The sequence below is a fragment of the Anomalospiza imberbis genome, unplaced genomic scaffold (genome assembly GCF_031753505.1).
Source record: "Anomalospiza imberbis isolate Cuckoo-Finch-1a 21T00152 unplaced genomic scaffold, ASM3175350v1 scaffold_80, whole genome shotgun sequence".
Classification (NCBI taxonomy): domain Eukaryota; kingdom Metazoa; phylum Chordata; class Aves; order Passeriformes; family Viduidae; genus Anomalospiza; species Anomalospiza imberbis.
The window spans coordinates 314,618-326,985 of NW_027100415.1; the positions used below are offsets into that span (position 1 = coordinate 314,618).

Consider the following 12,368-nt stretch of genomic DNA (forward strand, 5'->3'; position numbering starts at 1 on the left):
CACAGGCCAAGCCTTTGAAGACACACAAGAGCAGGACATCCGCCTGATGCAGCAGCTGCGGGAGAAGGATGATGCCAACTTCAAACTGATGTCAGAACGTATCAAGTCCAACCAGATCCATAAGCTGCTGAAAGAGGGAAAGGAGCAGCTGGCAGACCAAGTTTTGACACTGAAAACACAGGTAATAGGGTAAAGTGAAAGAGGACAAGAGAGCTGGTGGGGAGGTGGAGGTGTGAGTTACCTGTTTTAGGCAGCTGCACACAGCTGAACTGTTTGCTCGCTCCCCCACTGAGGGAAAGGGGAAAGAACCAGAAGGGACAAAGTGCAAAAACAGATGAGATGAAATAAAGGGAGTTTAACAGCTAAAGCAAAGATGTACATACAAGCCAAACAAGAAATTAATTAATTGGTTACTTCCTGGGGCAGGTAGGAGTTGAGCCATCTCCAGGAAGGCAGGGCTTCATCACGCCTTATTGTTATTTAATAAAGGCTGCAGCTCTGAACATCCTCCCAGTCCTCCTTTCCAGCAGCTGTTATTGCTGAGCACAGCACTGTAGGGTATGTAACACCCCTTGGGCCAGCGGGATCAGTTGTCCTGGCTGTGTGGCATCCCAGCTTCCTGGGCATCCTCAGCCTACCTGCTGGTGGGCAGCATGAGTCACAGAAGGTCTTGGTGCTGTGTAAGTACTGCTCAGCAGCAGCTAAAACAGTGCTGTGTCACTGACAAGGCTTTTGCTTCAAAATGCAAAACATAGCAACATGTGAGCTGCTCTGAAGAGAATTACCTGTCCTCACCAGAATCAGTCCAGGATGGAGTGTTCCTCTCACCAGCCTAGGAATGCATCAGGCTTCAAAGGAGACTGTCTTTGTAAAAAACTGAGACTGCTTTATGAGCATTAAAATGTCCTGTGGGTGAGGAAAAGTGGTAAATCCTTTTCCTGTTGGAATGGTACTTCTGCCTGTATATTCTACCTGTAGCTATATGTATCGGTAACAAGCAGGAGGAGTTGGAAACCATGGTTCAGTCGGAACTACCTCCTACAAGGGCACAGGCTGGGAGAGGAAATCACTGAGAACACTGGAACAGAGAAGGACTTGTGGATTCTGGTGGATGAGAGGCTGGACCTGACCCAGCAGTGCGCGCTGGGAGCCCAGAAAGCCAACTGCATCCTGGGCTGCATCCAAAGCAGCGTGGGCAGCAGGCTGAGAGAGGGGATTCTGCCCCTCTGCTCTGCGCTTGCGAGACCCCAGCTGCAGTGCTGCATCCAGCTCCGGGGTCCTCAGCACAAGAAAGACACACGGACCTGTTGGAGGGAGTCCAGAGGAGCCTATAAAGATGATGAGAAAAAATGAGCACCTCTGCTACAAGAACAGGCTGAGAGAGCTGTGCCTGTTCAGCATGGAGATGAGAAGACTCAGGGGAGCCTTCATTGCAGCCTTCCAGTAGCTGAAGGGGGCTTAGAAAACTGAGGGAGAGGAACTTTTTATATGAGCATACATTGACAGGACAAGAGGCAATGGCTTTAAACTGAAAGAGGGCAGGCTTATATTAGATGTTGGGAAGAAATTCTTCACTCAGGGGGTGGTGAGGCACTGCTGGAGGTTGCCCAAAGAAGTTGTGGATGCCACCTCTCTAAAGCCCTGCCTTTTACTCCCTGTGCTTCCTGTCTTTCTCCTTATCTTCTACTTGGAATTTTGACAGGATTTATTCCTATTTTCTCTTGATCAGTGCTAAAATGCATGTTTCTCTTCCAAGTTTCCGTTTGTTTAGTGATCCTGTCAAGCCTTTTCTCAGAAGCCTTTTTAATGAAATTGAGAGTCAATTTCAGCAATTTTGGTGATTCCCTGTGTGAGTTACACAAATCTCCTGTTAATTAGGGCACCACTTAGGAAGGTACAAAGAGAAAAAGGATGTTTCTGTATGTCAGTTCAGTAGTGGAATATTCATGGATAGAGAGAGTGATTAGCTGAATTTTACACGTACTCCTAACCTGAAAGTGCAACAGCTAACTTGGGGAGCAATAAGAGCCAGATCTCTTCTTCTACCAGCCGGAATTCAAATGTAAAGGAAATACAGCAGGGTGAGAATGTTAGTGCTCAGCTCCTAAAGTGCCTTGTTAAGGTGTTGTTAGAGTAATGGAGATAAACATCTGGGTTCCCATTCCTAATTGTCACTTTCATTGACTCTGAAAACAGCAGAGATGTGCACATCACACTTATCAATCCATTTGGGGATGTTTTAGGTTTGTAATGTAATAGCTTTTTAGATCTCTAGACAATGCTTCCAGGAGTCTAAATGACTGAATGACTTTCTCCTTTTCTCCTCAGTCTTTGCATTCCTGTGCACCAGAGATCTTCAGTGAATGAGTTCCACTCTACTCCAAGCTGAATCTCTCAGCTGTGTTTACAGTGGCTGTCTGTGGGTCTCTTCTGCACAGCGCAATTTTAAAATCTTCATTCCTTTTAATCTCTGTTTTTCCGCTCTCTGTGTTATCACACTTGTTCAGCAAGTTTTCTTTCTAAGAATACTAATCACAATATCCCAAAGGAATAAAAAATGGTTGGGTATTTGTTCCCCAAGTATTTACAAAGGAACAATTTAAAAAACTTGTATAAATGCTGGATGTAAATTGCAAGTAAAAATAAACTTGAGAGCTCTCCCAAAAACCGTAAGAAAAAACCCCATGTATTCAATAAAAACAGATAATTCATCTGCAGAATACGAAAAGGGGCATGTTCTAGAAGAGAAACTTTGTACAACAGTGCTGCACAGAATGAGATGCTTTCAAGCTTTTTGCACTTCAGGATCAGTATCATTCTCTGAACTGTAATGCTCTGAGCATGTTCTGCTCACCATGGCAGCTTTCTGCTCTCCCCTGGTACAGATCATCCTCCCAGCAAAGGGTGAGTGCAGCCACCACAACTCCCAGCACCTTCCCACACAGCAGGAACCTGAAGGAGAGAGATGGCTTTCACCAGCTGCTGCGTGTTCTAATACTGCCACCTCTCAGCTGCTGAAAGCCTGAATTTCTGTGCCTTTTTCTCCTTCCCCAAATGTTACATTTTGCACCCCAAACCTGCAAACCATTCCTCTCATCAAAGAGGAATGTCTACCCCACCTGTATTTCAATGCCACCACTTGGCTCAGCCTCCTTTCCTTAGACCTACAACTTTTTTCCCAGTGTGTGAAATGCCTCCTCTTTAGAAAGGCATATTCCAGAACTTAGCAGAACAGCAGGGGTGATGCATGGATTGAGAGCAGCCCTGTGGGGAAGGACTGGGAGATCCTTGAGAAGGAAACATTGGCTATGAGCTGTGTGCTTGCAGCCCTGAAAGCCCTCTGTGGCTGTGTCTAAAGAGGGATGTCCAACAGGTCAAGGGAGGGAGTTCTGCCCCTCTGCTCGAGGGAAAGACAGGAACAGGATGCCCATGGCTGTTGTGGATGTGCCCTCATTGGGAGTGTTCAGGGTCAGGTTGGATGAGGGTCTGAGGAGAGAGGTCTAGTGAAGAGTGGCCCCGAGCATAGCGGGGGGCTTGGACTAGATGATCTCTAAAGGTCCCTTCCATCCCCACCCTTTCTGTCATTTCATCATTTCAGGGCCCACGGGACAGGAGAGAAAAAGAAATGAAATGGGATCATGGCAGCAAGTTAATGGGGGGATATTCTGGGCCACAGATGCGCAAGGAACTCAAGATCAAACCAGCACCTTGGCCAAGACTCCTCTTAAAGCATGAAATGCACCTCCTGGGGCGCATTAGTTACCCCAGGAAAAAGGGAATATTTTGGTGCTCTGAAATTCCAGCTGCTGCCTGCACATTTAGACCATTAAAAGTCCAATTCCAAATGAAATGGAATATAACTGCATATTTTAAGAGGCACTTTCTCAAGCAAGGAGAAACACCCTCCCCATAACAAAACAAAGAAGTCCTGATGAACAAACTTCCGTCTTTTTCCTTGTGTATTGTTAAGCACCAAAGTATGGCAATGGACATCCTCCATTTGCACAGGTTTGAAGAGAGATCTCTGCACCCTGAGGCAGAGCCACATGGTGGTTGCACACAGCATCCTTGCCTCACAGCAGCCAAGCCTCAAACCAGGAGCAGTTAGTTCCAAGTGAAGAAAGAACTGCTTGGGCTGATGACTCTCAGGGATGACAACAGCCAGAGGCAGGAAGGGATGATGGCACAGCATGGCCCACGCGGTGATGGGTCCTGGGCTCTCCAGAGTCACGACAGGGTTCCTCTGGCCCTTGTACCCCACTCTGCTGGGACAGCAACTCCAAGTCCTTCCTGAGGCTCTGGAAAGGAGCACAAAGGCACTGAACTCCAGAAACACAAACTTGGGAAGTGCAGAGGGACCCGGCACTGTGGGCAAGTGCCAGCGGGAGTGGATGGGGCTGGAGCAAAACATTCCTTCCTGCTTCTCCCTGAAGCAGGGACACAACCCTGTCCCAAGGAGGGGGACACTCTCACCCCGGGCTGGCCACCAGCACCCAGGTTCTCCAAATCCCAGCACTGCCACGGAAAGGCAGTGACAGGAGGAGACATCATCCAGCCACAGGCCGTTCATGCTGACAGCTCCCACCACTCCGCTCCTCACAGAAAACCTTGGCAAGGTGTCAGGAGCAGGGATGAGACACGGCCATGGACACATGACACAGGTGGCCAAGGCGGAGCAATATGGAAGTGCAGAAGTTTTCTTCTTTCTCCTATCAACATGCACTGGCGTGGACATGGCCTCCTGATGGAGGGTGACATCACCGAGTGCAGGATTGTGACATGTCCCCCCTCGCTGCTTAAATACAGACGTGGGCAGAGCCGGTGCCAGTCTGGCTCTGGCCTGAACTCCTACTGAGCCTGACTGCGAGGTGTGGAGGGTCAAGCCAGGTTTCTCTGGTGCTGAGTGGTGCCTGTTCTTGGCAGGTCCCAGTGCCAGTCCAAGAGCAACCAGCAGGGTTTCCCCAGCCCTGCCTGGCTGGGGCACAGCGTACCTGCAGCACTGACAGAAAACGTCCCCTGGTCAGACGTGGGCAGGTGACAGGGCTTTAGGGAGGTGGGAGGGTGTCCTTCTCCTTCCTCCCCTCTCCTGCAGGGTGTGACACCGGCAACAGAGAGCAGCTCCTGATCCTCAGCCCTCCCCAACGTGCTGCAGCAGCCAAATATGGCCACAGAGACAGATGGCAACTGTGCCATCTGCCAGGACACCTGGGATGACGTGGCTTCTACTCTGCCCTGTGGCCATCAGTTCTGCCGGAGCTGCATCCTGCGGTGGGCACAGACAAATCCCACTGTGCAGAGGAGCAATAGAGACTGTCAGGTTTTCTGATGATGCCGGTGACTCTCTAGAGATTGTCATCACAGCCCCTGAGCAGCTGCCAGCAGCCACGAGCTCATCAGAGCGAGCTCCCGGCAGCCAGGACGAGATCAGCCCCCATGGCCCTGTGCCAGCCCATCCCTCTTCTCCTCAGGAGACACCAGCCAGAGCTGTCAGCGGTGTCCTGCCCAAGGTCTGGGCAGGACTTTTCCGTCAACGACGGGAACTTCTGGACCCTGTGCGGACTTGGCTGAACCAGAGGATGGAGGCCATCCAAAGGGAGCAGTGGTGGATGGCAAGGAGCACAGAGTGCCATCCTGTATGTTCTCTGTGTGTGTGGGCCAGACCAGGAGGACATGATCCAGAGTCTGCAGGGCTTCCTGGAGGAACACACAGTGCCACTGGTCCAGGGCACCATCGACATCACTGTGAGACACTGCAGCTCAGGGGCCCAGAGTCTGCTGCACTCCCACGCTGCCACAGATGAGGATGACAGCCCAGCAGCCAGCAGCTGCTCCAGCAGCTCCAGTTCCATCTTCTCCAGCTCCCCCAGCCTCTCCAGACCCAACAGGCACAGTTCCCCCAGCTTCTCCAGCCCAAACAACCCCAACTCCTCCAGCCCTAACAGCCCCAGACCCAGCTCTTGGACTCTACCCAGCAGCCCTCAAGTGCCCACAGAGGAAGAAGAGGAAGCTGCCACAACGGAGGCCACCCCCAGCAGGGGTCAAAGCCATCCCCCAGTTGTGCCGCTGTCCCCAGAGCAGGACCAGCCCCAGGATGAGGCAGGTCCCTCTGATCCATCTGTCCAGAGCACCAGCCTCAGACCCTCTGGTCCCACCCAAGGCAGGCACTGCTTGCCTGGGTGGCCCTGGTGGTCCCTAAAGAGAAAGGCCTCAAACTCTCCCCACCCCTGCAAGAGGCCCCCCTGCCAGCAGAACTAGCAAGGCTCTTCAACTCCTTATTTTTAGAAAAAAAAAAAAAAAATTGTTGTTATTTCCCCCACACAGTCTCTGGGCTCGGCTTCCTCAGCCTTCCCCTTGTGCCCCACCGTGGGTGGCACCCATGTCCTGTGGGGCACCAGCCTTGCACCCAGGGCCATATGGGCAGCTTAATTGTCTTCAAGGCCAATCTTACCTAAGAAGAAGTTGCCTGGACTTTCATTCGTCTCGATGTCAATTCCACTCTTGGAGTTTTTCCCAGCTTTGTCCTTCCCAAGGCCGTTTGTGCTAAAATATCTCTGTACTCCATCCTGGATCTTATGAGCATCTGCAAACAGCTGTTTTGTGATGCTAATTACATATCACTTTCCCCTATTACTTTTTAACAAATATTTTCTAAAATTATCAATATAGTTACAATTATTGGCACAAATCATATTCATTTATCACATCTCTATCTGACTTTGTTTGAAGGTGTAGGCTCAAAGCAAACTCCCTTAGTTCCTCCCTGAGCCCTGGCCAAGAGGAGGATGAAACCAGATGTTCCCGCACTAGAAGTTGTGGTAGCTTGTTTATTCAACAGTATAAAATCTGGGCCCTCTCACAGCAAAGTTGGCGGCCTCGCCTGAGGGTGGGCGAACCACATAGGAATTCCCAGTTACTGGGAGTGCTTCTCCAATCCCTTGGTGTGACAGGGCATCCCCAGCTGACGTGTGTGTCAGGACAATGGTCAAGTGTGAGGGTAACTGGTGATGTATCTTTCTGAATCCCTACAGGCAATCTTTTCTAGTAATAATCAGGTGCATTGCTTAGCTTATCCTTTTGTACTTCTGTGCTGCTTTGCCCTACAGTCAATGACACTTCTTCCTTAAGCTGGGGTGGGTGTCTTTAGTGCTGACCCTGCCAGCAAGCCATTCCCTTCAGAATTGGACTCGGTGGATCCCTTCCAACACAGAACATTCTGTGATTCTGTGATCACTTCTACAAAGTTTGCTCAGAATGAGTTTCAGCTAAAACACTTGGAATTATTTGCTGAAATTAGAGTTGGTAGATGGAACTCTTGTTGGTAAACAATGGAGGGAGAGAACAGCTTCATGTGGGTTTTTGGGGCGTTGCCCCAATATTGTGGGTTCCTCCCTGCATTTTGGGATTTCACACCTCCGTTTTGGGGGTCTCCACCCAGCGATTTTGGCTTCCACTCCTTCCACTTTGGGGTCCCCCTTTAATTTTGTGTACCCCATCCCCATGTTCCACACATGCCCAGCGGCCCCAGTGTGCACTGAATGGCCAGCAAGGGACTGGGGAATGCTGGGACCCACAGTGATGTCAGTCATCCCTCCTGGTTACACACAGGACTCCTCGGCCCTTTTTGGGGTGCCCTGGAGTGCCAAGGCCACGGGGAGGAAATGTCTTTGCTGCCATGCTGGGCAGGATCTTGCTTGGCCCATTGTGGCCTCATGTCCCCTGTCTCTCATTGTCCTCTGACAGCCCCTGTGTCCCTGCACCCCTCTCAAGAGCAGGACTTTGGTGCCAGCACCCCCAGGCTCCAAATCCCCGCGTTGGCTCTGTCCCTATGGTATCCCCACGCGGCCGTTGCGCCGGGGCCGTTGTGGCGACAGCCGGCGAGCGGCGCCATGGCGGAGCTGCCGCTGCCCGCCGGGCTCAGAGCCAGCGCCTTCCCCGCCAAGCTGTGGAGCCTGGCGAACAGCCCCCGCGTCCGCTCCGTGCGCTGGGACAGCCGGGCCCGGGGGCTGCTCATCCACCGCTCCCTCTTCGAGCGGGAGCTGCTCAGCCCGGGCGACGCCCAGGGCCCGGCCCCGCACACCTTCAGGGCCACGCAGTTCCGCAGCTTCGTGCGCCAGCTCTACCGCTACGGCTTCCGCAGGGTGCCGGGCCGGGTTGGCTCAGCTGCGACGGGCGATGCCGGGGCTTGGCTCCACTACGGCAACCCCTGCTTTCGCCGCCACCGCCCCGACCTCCTGCTCCGCATCAGGCGCCGGAGCGCGGCCAACAGGCAGCGGCCGGCGGCGGGGCGGGAGGGCCGCAGGCGCCCGCCCCGCGGCTCCCAGCAGCTCCCCGGGGCGCGGCCGCTGCCGCACGGGCGGGACGGGCGCAGCCGCTTCCAGCCGCTCTCCAGGGAGCGGCCGCCGCTGCCGCCCGGGCGCCCGCCCAGCGGCTTCCTGCTGCTGCACAGGGAGCGGACGCTGCCGGACGGGCGGGAGCTGCGCAGCCCCCGGCCTGGCCGCTTCCAGCCGCCCCCCGGGCAGCGGCCGCTGCTCGCCCGGCGCCCGCCCTGCGGCTTCCACCTGCTGCACAGGGACCGGCCGGTGCCGGCCCGGCGGGAGGGGCCGAGCCGCTTCCAGGAGCTCTATGGGGAGCGGCCGCCGCCCGCCGAGCGGGAGCTGCTGCGCATCCCGCCCTGCGGCTTCTTCGGTTTCTACGGGGAGCCGCTGCTGCCGCTCGGGCGGGAGGGGCCTCGCAGCCGCTTCCAGCAGCTCTACGGGGGGCAGCTGCCTCCGATCGACCGGGAGGTGCTCAGGATCCAGCCCTGCAGCTTCCAGCAGCTCCACAGGGAGCAGCAGCCCCCAGCCTACGACCCGCGAGGTAGGAAAAGAGTTGTAGCCTTGCTTTTCCAAAAGGTCATGAAAAGTGACTGCTTGGAGTATTTTTCCACAAGGCTCTGTCATTCTCGGCCCAAAATTCTCAAGCTTATTTAGAAGGGGCACCTAGAAAGGCTAAAGATTCTCTGCCTGGTTTTCCTGCCTGCTTCCTGTGATGGTTGATCCAAGGCAGCAACAGAGATCTGTGTCCCAGAGCCACGTTGTGCAGTGTGACCAATGTCTTTGGATTCTTGCAGCCACCTCAGGCACTTCAGCCCCCAGCGCTCCACCTGGCAGTGCAGGTTGTGCAGCATCGACGGCCTCCGGCTCAGCCTGGAATGCACCTGGTGAAGAGCAGTTGCCACCCGTGGATCTTGGCTTTGCCGTCGAGCAAATGATCCGGGAGATCAGGAGATCCCTGCCTGAAAGGTCTCCCTCTGCTCAGGTAACCCATTGGCGGGGAATGGAAGAGGCTGGGCTGAAAGCTTTGGAACGCTGTTACATGGAGAAGGAGAGTAACCGTATCCTTGATGTGATTCCAGCAAAATACTGAATGATCTTTAGTTTTCTTTTTTTTCCTATTGTTCTTTCAAGGGCAATATGAATGTTGCCCCTGAGTCTTCAGGAGGGGAGCCTGTGAATGGGGCTGCAGCAGAGGAAACTTCATCTGGCACCGAGAGCTGCGAGAACAGTTCCCCAGAGCCCGAGGAGCCTGGTAAGGACAGAGCCCCCGTTGGTTTAGAGAGGTGTGAGACGGCTGCTCTGAGCCTGCCTCTGGCAGGAAGGGAGACGAGAAGAGTTTAGTTCTTGTCTGCAGGGTTGGTGCTTCCTGGTGCCTTTAGTTCAAAGGCACATGCACAACCTGCCCGAGCCCTGCCCTCCATGCTTCGCCAGAGGCTTGGGCACTGAGTCCTCTGCTGTGGCAAGAGAGCAGGGACTAAACCTGACCTTGTGGGAGTTGTGCCACCAAGCTGGGTGTCCCAGTCTGGTTCATACCTCAGCCCCCAGCAGCCTTCAGCCATTTCGGTGAGGACTGTGGTCTCTCTGTCACTGGGACTGTCTGTGTTTCAAGCTCTCGTGGGTGCCATTTGCACTGTGGGTGCTGAGACTTTATTAGAATACTTAAATACTTTACACAGTTCCGTTTTGAAAACTTGGAAGGATCCCTGTTCTTTATAGAGCAGGCTTCAAATTGCAAAGTGAGAGTCTGCCTTTCAGGCCGTCTTTTAATGTCCCTGATAGAAGGACAATTGGTGCTCAAGGGACGCTTGCACAAGGGCCAGTATTGTCTCAGTGTTCCCTTGGCTTCCCAGATCCCGTGTGATCAACGTGTCCAGGAGGGCTGCCCTGTGTGCCCTAGGAAGAGACAGAGGGAGAGCCTGTGACCATTGGGCAGGTAGAATTCCTCTCTCTCTAGTTATATTTATAGATGTGTATAGCTATATTTATTGATATATGTATTTTATTTATAGATTTATGTACTTATATTTATCTATCTACATAGACAGAGATTTGTCTAGTTAATTTATTTTTAGTTTTAGGTGTATATATTTATATTTTTAGATGTGCAGTTATAGTTGTAGATGCCCATAGTTGCATTTATACATGTGTATAGTTACATTTACATATATATAGTTATATTTGTAGATAGGCATATTTATATTGATATATGGGGGTTTAGTTACGTAGATTGATATCTGTATAGGTGTAGGCCTCTTTTTAACCTCTTCCCCTGCTCTGCTTCCTCCCTCACCTCTTGCTTTTCCCCCGTGCCCCCTGTGTCCCCTCTCCCTGTGCTGGGTCCGAGCTGGCGGCCGGGCCGGGCGGAGCAGCAGTTCCAGCCCCGGGTGTCCCTGGAGCGGTGGGAGCTGCCGGTGGCCCCAGGCAGTGTCCCCTGAGGAGCTGCTGAAGGACGGTGAGACTGAGGGGGCTGAGGGGGTGGTGACGCTGAAGGGACGGTGACCCTGAGGTGCTGCTGGGGCTGAGGGCTGTGGGGCAGCCGAGGGCGATGGTGGCACTGAGGTGACAGGGAAGTGGCACAGGCCGAGGGGTGGCGGGTCTAGGGGGACGGGATGGGTCAGAAGGGACTGAGGGGCTGAGAGGACTGTGAGGGGCTGAAGAAACTGAAGGGGGCTGGGGGTTTGCCGAGAGCATGGCGGGGCTGAGGGGATGGAGGGGGCCGGCAGGGAGCACAGAGGGCTCTGGGACTGCAGCTCTGCCAGGCCTTGGAACCAGTTGCAGAGCCTCCGCTTTTGCCACAGCTGCAGTGGAGACCTTGAGGACAGCCGGAGACTGACGGGAGCCAGCAGGGAGAAGCTGAAGGCCAGCAGCAAGAGCAGGGAACGGGGACCTGCTGCTGCCACGCTGGAGAGAGCCCGGGTGAGGCCACAGGGCCGGGGAGGCAGGGTGGGGCTGAGGGTGGCGTGGGCTGTGGCCGTGGGCACTGCCCGGCGGGGCAGCAGCGGGCCCTGCCCGTGCTGGGGCTGCTCAGCGCAGCTGCCCCGGCCGGCACAGGGGCTGTCCTTGGGCAAGGCAGCTGTGCCGGCAGGGCCCGGGAGCTGTGCTGGCTGTGCCGGGCTGCCGGGGCTGCGGGACAGTCCCGCCGCGGCTGCGCTCACCACAGCCTGGCCCGCTCAGCTGCTTTTTCTTTCTAACCCTCCTGGGGAGGCTCTGAGATCTTCCCTTCCCTGATGGAAGTGCAGCTGCTGCCAAGGAAAACGTCCCCATAGTGACTCAGTGCTCCCTTTGCTTCCCAGCTGTGCCATCTGCCGTCCCTGTCCAGGAGAGCTGCTCTGCACGGGAGGAAGAGCCCGAGGGAGAGGCTTTGAAGATGGGGCAGCAGCAAGAGCAGGGAACGCGTGTTATAAGTTAAAGTAAATAATTTGTCTGATCCTTTAGGGACTGATAAAAGGAATTTTATTGATTACAGCAAGCAATGACAAGCAAACAGCGCTGGGTGCAGCCGGGGAGTCAGTGCTCCGCCAAGGCTCACACCGCTTCCCTTTTCCCACGGTCTTTTATTCTCCCCCTTCTTCCGCGTTTGTGGCTTTTCCAGGAGTACTCTGCGCGTGCGCCTCCAGTTGCTAGGGGGTCACCGCCTGCTCTCTGGTGGTCGTCTGGTTGAAGGCTCTCCTCCTCTTCCTCGCTGGGGGTTTATGACCCTGTAACAATCTTTCCATAGATGGTTACACACCTCCCGACCCTAGTTGTACCATCAAACTAAGGAGTCAGCATATCCTCGGGTTTCCTGTTACTCACAAAAAACCTCTTCCTTTGCCTGAGTTCCTGTTTAATGATGAACAAAGAGACTTCTCTTATCTGTTACAAGGGGTCTGGAACACAAGTCCTGTGAGGAATGACTGAGGGAGCTGGAGTTGTTTATCCTGGAGAAGACTCAGAGGTGACCTTATCACTCTCTACACTCCCTGAAAGGTGGTTGCAGTCAGGTGGGGGTCGGTCTCTCTCCTCACAGCAACTGACAGGACCAGAGGACAGTGTCTTAAGCTGCACCAAGGG

General features: G+C 53.9%; 1 long non-coding RNA gene across 1 annotated transcript in view; it reads left to right on the forward strand.

Moving 5' to 3' along the window:
- Positions 1 to 12,368, forward strand: part of LOC137467810 (uncharacterized) — a 332,764-nt gene that overhangs the window by 193,456 nt on the left and 126,940 nt on the right. The gene's annotated exons all lie outside the window — the stretch shown is intronic.